The sequence below is a fragment of the Aplidium turbinatum genome, chromosome 4 (genome assembly GCF_918807975.1).
Source record: "Aplidium turbinatum chromosome 4, kaAplTurb1.1, whole genome shotgun sequence".
NCBI lineage: Eukaryota > Metazoa > Chordata > Ascidiacea > Aplousobranchia > Polyclinidae > Aplidium > Aplidium turbinatum.
In genome coordinates this window covers 31,416,762-31,426,634 of record NC_137475.1, presented here as the reverse complement: position 1 = coordinate 31,426,634, position 9,873 = coordinate 31,416,762, and the positions used below count along the sequence as shown (strand labels likewise).

The window sequence follows — 9,873 nt, the reverse complement described above, 5'->3', positions numbered from 1 at the left end:
GCCAACGCTGGCTTCTGCATCTTGCCAACGTTGGCTTCTGCATCTAGCCAACATTGGCTTCTGCATCTTACCAACGTTGGCAAAATGTTTTATGCACCATTTGGATGCATCTGGCCAGCGTTGGCGTATGCATCTTGCCACCGTTGGCGTCTGCATCTAGCCAACGTCGACTTCTGCATCTAGCCAACGTTGGCTTCTGTATCTTGCCAACGTTGGCAAAATGTTTTATGCACCATTTTGCTTCATCTTGCCAACGTTGGCATTTGTATCTGGCCAACGTTGGCAAGATGGCTTGTGCACCATTTTGCTTCATCTGGCGCCTAAATTCTGGTTGACTTTTATGCACCATGATGCTGCTTCATCTGATCTATTGACTATTGTGATGCCCGCGCTTTGACCAAGGTTGGCCATGCAAAGCAAGCTGGTGCATAAAACATCTGAACAGCATTGGCATCTACATTTGCCAAACGTCTCTGTACTTAAACCTCGCTCATCACCAAAAGTTTATTGTTGAACCTAGCTAATCCTTGGGCGAAAGAACAGCAGCAACACGGATTTATAAGCAACACTTCTCCCTTTGTGACAAAGCAAAGTAACAGCCGAGCTTCGTATATTTTCACATTTATTAGAAACAAGCCACATCAAATCGTATTGACAGATGGAGATTCATTGCACATCAGCAGCTTTTTCTTGTGTATCTTTATCATTGTGAATTCCTGCGAATGAAACAAAAATATTTAAATCAAGAGGGCTGTTTGGCAACAGTGTAGGAATCATAGGCGTAACCAGGGGGGCAAAAGGGGCAATGCCCCCCAAATTTTCAAACTTTGGATTCCGAAGTTGAGCCCTTTGTTGAAAATGCAATAAAGTTTGTAGAAATTTATATCGTTTTCCAAGAGATCTGGCTATTAACACCCCCAAGGACTTGTTTTAGACACACAGAAAGACACCAATAAATTTTCCAAATCGTAAATCGCCCAAAATTTACGCGATTTACATTTCTTTGAACTAATTTGTGGAAGCAATTTCAGAATGGCTTACTCTGTTGGGCTTTTGTGTAGTTATTGAGTTTTTGTTTAGCTGTGTTTTTGGTGTTCTCTAATTTAGCCGCAGTTTTTGCCAGTTCGTGTGTAAGAGCTATCTTTAATAAGTTAATAGCTGTTTATCTGCTAATAAATTTCATACAAATATTACCCTAAAAGTGTTTTCAGAAAGCGCTATAATCCATTATTTGAGTGTAATTTTTCAAAAATTTTCCGGGGGAGCATGCCCCCGGACCCCCTTAGAATACGCGTGCCTTCGGCACGCTCTAACCCCGCTACCAGTTTTATTGCTTCAACCCACCAGGATACGCCACTGCACATCAAGTGGCGATGGCTTTAAATCAAACACTTTGTTGTTCTCTTCAATTCATCAAATATTTGGCCCCCCCCAAAACATTTTTCTGGCTACGCCACTGTGTAGGATTTTGATCAGTTGTCGTTCAGGATACTACGAAGTTAATTGACAATCTGTAATATCAATGTAATATCCCTCTCTCCAACGTGCGTGACAAAAAACTTATCATTCGATTCTGCGCCACGCAGAGCAATAATCAAGTTCCAATACATTCTAATTGCGTGTACAGTAGTTATTCAACAACTAAAGCAACACATGCGCTGTTGTCTTTCAAACATATAACAAGCTCACCAAAAGTTAGTTTTTGCCGTTTTCAGCCACCTTGCCTGTCCTTCCAATTTCGAAATCACTCTGAAACTCTTCATCAATTTGCTGCACGGCAGCAGCTTTGTCGTGCGCCATCACCATGTCTAATCATGAAAGTAAAAAAAGAAGTGTTAAATCAGCATATAATGCCGACATAGCCTACTAACCACCATGTTCGTTGTTCACATCACTGCGAATACACCACTAAAACATTTTCATACATTACTCAATACTCTTCACAATTACATCATACATTAATCAAAAGAACAAAATGGCATAGTTATGACATAATCATTTAGTCGTAGTAAAAACATTTATCCGTACTCACCAAGAACAATCTTTTTCAGATTCTTTTTTAAACAATCAAACGAGTGCTTAGACTTCACGACGTTTTTTTTTTCCTTTCTTTTTTCTCGACATGCTTTGAACTGTGTTGTGTTCGATAATAATAGTTGGTAATAAGGCCACTGATACAATCGCTTGCATTTTTGCCAACAGCTTGTCTTAAATTTGCTACCTGCAAAATGTAAATCGAATGTAATGACAGGGGTTTCATCCATCATATTAAAAAGCTTCAGCACTTGTTACAGACATTTTCGACTGTTACAAATGACAGCCAACGTTTAAAGTTTATTTTGGGATTCCAGTCGTCTGTTTTGTTGCGTATGTAGGTCGCAGTGTAGGCTACTGTAGGCTATGTCGTCGCAATGGGCGCAAAATAAAACATGTTATTATTATTATTATTCAGTTGACGGCAATGGAAGCTACATTTGCAAATACTCTACAACCATCACAGACCTATCCACACGACATAAAAATACAAACACATTCAAGCAGTCAGGCAAACACTGCCGGAGCAGCAAAATCAAAGATTGAGCAGAACCCTACACATGTTGTGGGACATCACAAGCTCTGCTACTTTGCTGATATCTTCTTAGCACTCATCTAGAAGCACTGGCACTAAATTTGTCACGAGAATATTTCATATGAAAGTTTTCCATTGGTCATTGAGTTTTATAACTTTCTCTAAATTGAGTTTTATAACTTTCTTTAAATTGTGTAAACGTAGCCTAGTGACAAAAACGACTTTACACAATTATTTCAGGTTCAATGAATAAAAGACATTCACTTACCAGGTTTTCATAAACATTGTCGTAAGTCATTCTTATAGTTTCATTTTGATCATTTCTAAAACTTCTTTCGGCCGTAATAGGCCTATCTCAATTGAATTCGATTTTTTATATTTTCGATGCAAGAAGCAAAAATTCCTCTTAGCGCTGTTCACATAAGCATTGTGCTTTCGGCTCTCCACGTAATTGTGTATTGAGCACAACCGCCATGCTTGAACAGTCGAAGTGAATCGAGTGACGTCATAATCCCTTTAGCAAAGGATTAAGTCATGGCCTCTGTCTTCCTTCATCAAAACAAACCAAGTTCTTCTGCTAAATTGCATCTCCTCACGTTGATATAACACATCGCCGCATTCTAAAGCTTTGTTGCCTCTTTCACTTCAACGCGTCATATTGCCCAGTCAAAGTTTAAGTAGTGACGTCATAATGGAGTTTTCACAACAATTATTGTGCCTGCAGTGTTGTTCTATGCACCGCGGGAGTAGAAAAAACGATTTGCCGGATCGTTGAAAGTAAAAGTAGCAATCGTTTTGTGAAATCTCGCTTCAAGAAATTGAGGAGAGATTTCGACGCAACATGACTGCTCCTGAAGCTGGCCTATTGTGCAAGCTTTGCTACATTTAAAGTAAAGACGTCCCTTTGTTGGCGACACGAGAATCTCACCCACGTGGTCAAAATCAGACAGTGAGCGAGACTGCTCTCAGAACAAAATCAACAAGTGATACTGCATCAATCGATTTTTTTTTACATTGATTCAGCGTCTGCAGACAGGTCAGCAGCGCGGCGGCAGTGCAGCCGCAACTCAATGATTACATGATCACCACAATCATGCTGCTGTGTCGAGCGCTACTAAACAGCAACAAGTGAATTCGATTAAGCTTACAAGTTGTTTTAAATTTTCTTGAACTGCACGCAAATTTTGAGGTTAGTCCTGAAAAAATGTTTTCAAAAATATTACAAAACATTTTAGTATAGTTAAACTTGAAAATTAAAAAAGCTTTTGTTGAACATAAGAAAAAAATGAAGACCTGGCAACTTGAATTAGCAACCACGTTTTTAAGTTTATCGCTTGTTAGTTACCTTACCAACGTCTGCAGACGTTGAATCAATGTAAACAGAACGGATTATGCTAGTTGGGTATTGGAGGCGCCAAAGCCTAAACTTTCTGGAAGTGTTCTCTGAATCACAAGACATTTATTGCACTAAATTATCTGAAGCAATTGAATATGAACAAACGATTTTTATCATGGCGTTGTTGGTACAAGAATACGGTATGCGAAAGAAACTGTGTTTTTCCACTAAACCACATGAGTCATTTAGTTAAAGAGTCATTTTATTGTTGGCTATTAATATTTTCAAAGAATAAATCCAGTGAAGCTGAAATAAAGTAGCCAACGTTGCAATTGTTTATTTTGTAGAAACGCGTAGGGCGAATGGAAACTTTAAACTGGTTCGGTATCAAGCACGTTATCGCGTTCGCGTTTTGTTGCTCCTACCTTTTTCTAGACCTCTGCTCCGTTTGGCATAAACAAACTTGGCAAACTGTTGGCTACACTTCTGACCAACTCTGGTCTTAACTATTCATAGTATACTTGTACGGTATCAAAAAATAATAACAGCATTGATAGCCTATTATAAAAATGTAAAATTGTAGCAAAATCATGGTATACATTTGCATAATTTTAAAGAAAACACCGAAATTGTTATGAATTGGCACAACGCTGGCAATGCTTCTGACCGATGTTAGCCAACCACACAACTGTGTTTTGAAGCAATACCACATGAAAAGAGGTTTGTGTTAGTAATTTTAAAGATTAAAACAAATAAACCTGAAATAAAATCTTTGAGACCTTTTTGAACGCATGATAAGAAATAAGTTATTGAAATTGATGGCGTATTGTTGGCAACATGTTGGACATAATTGCCAATCTTGTGCCCTCACATCCAGGATATAGCAGACATTGCAATTGTTTATTTTGTGGAAACGTGTAGGGCAAATGGAAACTTAAACTGTTTCAGTATCAAGCACGGAATCACGTTCGCGTTTCTGTTGCTCCTACCTTTTTCTAGACCTCTGCTCCGTTTGGCATAAACAAACTTGGCAAACTGTTGGCTACACTTCTGACCAACGCTGGTCTTAAATATTCATAGTATACTTGTACGGTATCAGAAAATAATAACAGCATTGATAGCCTATTATTAAAATGTAAAATTGTAGCAAAATCATGGTATACATTTGCATAATTTTAAAGAAAACACCGAAATTGTTATAAATTGGCACAACGCTGGCAATGCTTCTGACCGATGTTAGCCAACCACACAACTGTGTTTTGAAGCAATACCACATGAAAAGAAGTTTGTGTTAGTAATTTTAAAGATTAAAACAAATAAACCTGAAATAAAATCTTTGAGACCTTTTTGAACGCATGATAAGAAATAAGTTATTGAAATTGATGGCGTATTGTTGGCAAAATGTTGGACATAATTGCCAATCTTGTGCCCTCACATCCAGCATATAGCCGACATTGCAATTGTTTATTTTGTGGAAACGTGTAGGGCTAATGGAAAGTTTAAACTGTTTGGGTATCAAGCACGTTATCGCGTTCGCGTTTTGTTGCTCCAGCCTTTTTCTAGACCTCTGCTCAGTTTGGCATAAACAAACTAAAATGAAACTACTTTGTTGGCAAACTGTTGGCTACCCTTCTGACCAACGCTGGTCTTAAGTATTCATAGTATACTTGTACGGTATCAGAAAATAATAACAGCATTGATAGCCTATTATTAAAATGTAAAATTGTAGCAAAATGATGGTATTACATTTGCATAAATTTGAAGAAAACACCGAAATTGTTATGAATTGGCACAACACTGGCAATGCTTCTGACCGATGTCAGCCAATCACACAACTGTGTTTTGAAGCAATACCACATGAAAAGAGGTTTGTGTTAGTATTTTTACAGTTTAAAACAAATAAACCTGAAACAAAATCTTTAAGACCTTTTTGAACGCATAATAAGAAGTATTGAAATGGTTGGCGTAATGTTGGCAATGTTGGCAAAATGTTGGACAAAATTGCCAGCCTTGTGCCAACATACCCAGCATATAGCCGACGCTGGCCCAGCAATCAATGTTTGCTGGGTAGGTACTTGCTTGTTAAGGTGGTATCATAGATGTAAGTCGACATGTTGCTCGCGACTAGCTTGCCCGTTGCTTTCTGCCTTTTTGGCCTTGTCCTGCCACTGCTTCCGTTACTCAGTTGTCATAGATGTAAGCCGACATGTTGCTTGCGGCTAGCTTGCCCGTCGCTTTCTGCTCTATAGGCATTGTCCTGCTTTTGTTGCCCAGCTGTCATAGATATAAGCCGACATGTTGCTTACGACTAGCTTGCCCGTCGCTTTCTGCCTCATTGGCCTTGTTTCGTCACAGCTACTCGCATTCATCTGTCCACTGCTTCCTGCCCTGTTGGACCGGTTCTCCGCGCAGTCGCTTCGCATAGCTATCATGCTTTCAGTGTATCTATCGTTTGGTCCCTGTACCTGCAGCACTGCATACACACATTAAATGCTTCCACAGTGCTCACCTGCTGTAATCGTTGTGTTTAGATCGTACCCTTGTTGTAAGTTAGTTGTAGTTGTAACCTTGTAGTTGTAGTTGTAACCTCGTTGTAGTTGTAACCTTGTTGTAATAGTAACCTGTATGTAACTGTAATTCATGATTGTTATCGCCCTCACTAACCGCATTTTTTTGTTGCACAGAATAGTCTCATCGAAGCCGGATGTCCGCCGCACGAGACCTCTGCTTCAACCAATCGAGAGCCGACCAGCCGCTCCCCGGAATCAGAGGAACTGTTAGCGCTCGCGCCGTGCGGAGGGGATCCGACCCCGTCTTGTTGTTCACCGTGTGTCTATGTTATAATACGCATCTTGTGCCTCGCCTGTTTCATTTCATGCTGCAAACATCTCATCAGAAGTCAAACGGCCACCCCGTTTTCCTTCTTGCGGGGGTGTCTGTAGCGCCAGAGAGCTCTGTCGTCTCTGACGTCACACGTACACGTCACTAGAATTTTCCAGAAGACTCCGCCTTGAGCGCATAACTGCACGTCTCGGGAATTCAATTCAGCAATCGGGAATTCAACTTCTGTAATCAACGTCACTATGCCGAATTCCTACCTTGGTTCATCGTTATGTAGAATTGCAGTCGTGTTGCGTTGTGTGATCATATGTAAAACTCGCAATCTCACACTAGTACCTTCTTAAAGAAGTTAAGCTCATGATTTTAAATCAATCAATCAATCAGTCGTTTGTTAAGTTCTTGCAATATGTAAAATCAGTTCTTGCTATAGAATCAATCAGTCGTTTTGCTATGTGAAATTTAGTCTTTTGTAGAGTTCTACAACATGTAAAAATCAGAGTGTGTTAAGTTTTTGCTATGTGAAAATCAATAGTTTGTTGAGTTTTTGTTCAATATGAAAAGTCGGTTCTTTCAATATGGAAATCAGTTGAATGCAATATCAAAAGTCAGAACTTAAAACCGGTATCAAGAAATCAGTCTTGGTAATTCTAAAGCAATATATCAGTTCCGTTGTTGCTACCGTTTTCGATTTTTGGCACTGCCAGGATGACGTTTGGATCAGTTTATTGTTAATGTAGCAGCGACAATACTTCGTATCCAGTTGTTGGTGGTGGAGCTTTAATATTCTGGTGTTTTCCTTTACTTTCTGTGTTGCTGGATCGAAGATTAAAAACTATAAACAATTACGTTGTGAGCAAGCGTTGATCTTCTGAGTTGGGTTAGTAAACAATACAGCAGCGTAATCGACCTCGTGTCCTATCATTCCTTGCCGACTTTGCCCAGGAATGTTGCCATCCCACTGATGGCTGTGTATGGGTGGATATGCTGAAAGCAGCGTCCGCTACAAAGACACAACTATAGTCCTACATTATCTCCCTCCCAAAAAAACACAAGACGTAAGTAGTTAATATGACAAGCGTTCAGGTGGTTTTGAGATCCTGCCGGATCTCGTTCTTGTAGATTGGACGTCGCTGGTCTCTGTATTTGCTTCGTTGTTAACTAAGTGATTGTCAATGGAATGAGAGATTTCACATTTCACGCTAGGCCTACTACTTATATCAAATTCACCAGCCTGTGGTATTTTTACCAATGCTCTGCGGTTTCTACGAACTGATGTTCCTTGATTGGTGTCTATGATGTATGACCGTTTGGCGTCATACTCGTTTCTCACGACCCCCTTCTGCGTGGCACTGCTGTCTCTAACAAACACCTCATCACCTGGATGGAGAGTGGGTAGCGGTCTCGCTTCATGGTGACGGTCAAAGTCTTTTTTTTGTTTGATTTGATCCTCAAGGTCAAGCTTGCGGACAAGTGCAAAATCTGGCCAATTTGGCAGCAAGTTGTCGGGAAAACATGGAAGTTTTGTCCGGAGCTTGCGGCCCATCATCAACTCTGATGGAGTAAATCCATTCCTCAATGGCGTCGAACGATAAGCCAACATTGCCAAGTACGGATCTTTGCATTTGTCGAGAAAGGTCTTCATGGTTCTGACGGCTCTTTCGGCTTCGCCATTAGATTGTGGATATCTAGGACTAGACGTAACATGAGTTATGCTAAAATCTTCTACAAAGTTTGAAAAGTCTCGGCTTTTATACTGCGGGCCGTTGTCAGAAACCAGTATCTCGGGAATGCCATAACGAGAAAACATAGACTTCATGTGATTAATGATGGAAGGAGATGTTGTACTCGATAACAAGGATAATTCGATCCATCTCGAAAAATAGTCTATCAGTAAAAGATACTTCTTACCTTTGAACTCAAATAGATCACTCGCTATTTTTTGCCATGGTCTGCTCGGTCTTTCCACGGGCAGCATTGGTTCACACCGATTGCGGGAATGTTCCGCGCAACAAACACAACTCCTCACCATTTCCTCGACTTGTTTACTCATTCCTGGCCACCAAATTGCATCGCGAGCTCGTTGGCGACACTTGACGATTCCCATGTGGCCTTCGTGGATTTTCTCCAGGATATCCAATCGTAATGAAACGGGAATCACTAGTCTTGTTCCTCGAAGTAGCAATCCATCGTGTACGGACAATTCGCTTCTAAAGGGATAAAATACTTTTAGTTTTGGGCCTAACTTACTTAAGGTCGGCCATTCATTTGTGCAATAATGCATAATCTCACAGCACACTGAGTCATCAGCCAGACGTTCTTTGATTTGTTGTAGACGACTCTCCGTGGCTGGCAGCGATTCAACAAGAGAACAGACGAAAGCGTGGACCTGCTGACAGTCATCTTCGTCTGTTTTGGAAGGTGGCTCTACCGGAGCTCTAGAGAGTGCATCTGCAAGGATTAGGTCTTTTCCTGGAATGTGCAAAACAGAATAAAAAAAACGCATTAGGCGAATCCGAAACCGTTGCAGTCGTGGCGTCAATTCTGCTAACGACTTTGCTCCTAAGATTGCAACTAATGGCTTGTGATCGGTTTGGATAACAAACTTCAGTCCTATGACGTAATCAGAAAACCTCTCACATGCCCAAGTGACACCTAGGGCCTCCTTTTCGATTTGAGCATAGTTCTGTTCTGTGGTACTCAAAGAACGCGAAGCAAAGCATACAGGGCGCCAATCACCATTCTGTTGTTTCTGAAGCAAAACTGCCCCTAATCCAAATGAACTAGCATCTGCTGAAACAATTTTTTCTCTTGTTGGATCGTAAAAACACAATACTTTTGTGGAACAACATAACTGCTTCACTGTAACAAAGGACTTCTCTTGCTCCTTTTTCCAAGCCCACACAGAATTCTTGGTGAGTAATTCTCTCAGCGGCTTAGCTGCTTCTGAAATTTCTGAGGAAAACTTCCCTAATTGATTGACCATACCGAGGAATCTTCGAACTTCGCTTACGGTCTTTGGAGCACCCATATCGCGTATGGCTTTCACCTTGTCTGGATCGGCACGGATTCCTTCGCTGTCGATGACGTGACCTAGAAACTTTATCGACGTTTTACAAAACTCGCATTT

At 40.5% G+C, this 9,873-nt stretch overlaps 1 long non-coding RNA gene across 2 annotated transcripts; it reads right to left on the bottom strand.

The window, feature by feature from the left end:
- Positions 1-392: 392 nt before the first annotated feature.
- Positions 393-3,607, bottom strand: LOC145769448 (uncharacterized). Of its 2 annotated transcripts, XR_014289013.1 has the most exons (4): positions 2,838-3,607; positions 2,033-2,221; positions 1,690-1,808; positions 393-716 (listed from the first exon to the last, which is right to left on the bottom strand). It is a non-coding gene; the product is annotated as an uncharacterized LOC145769448 (long non-coding RNA). The 2 variants fall into 2 exon arrangements; XR_014289012.1 differs by having other exon boundaries at positions 2,033-3,595.
- Positions 3,608-9,873: the final 6,266 nt, after the last annotated feature.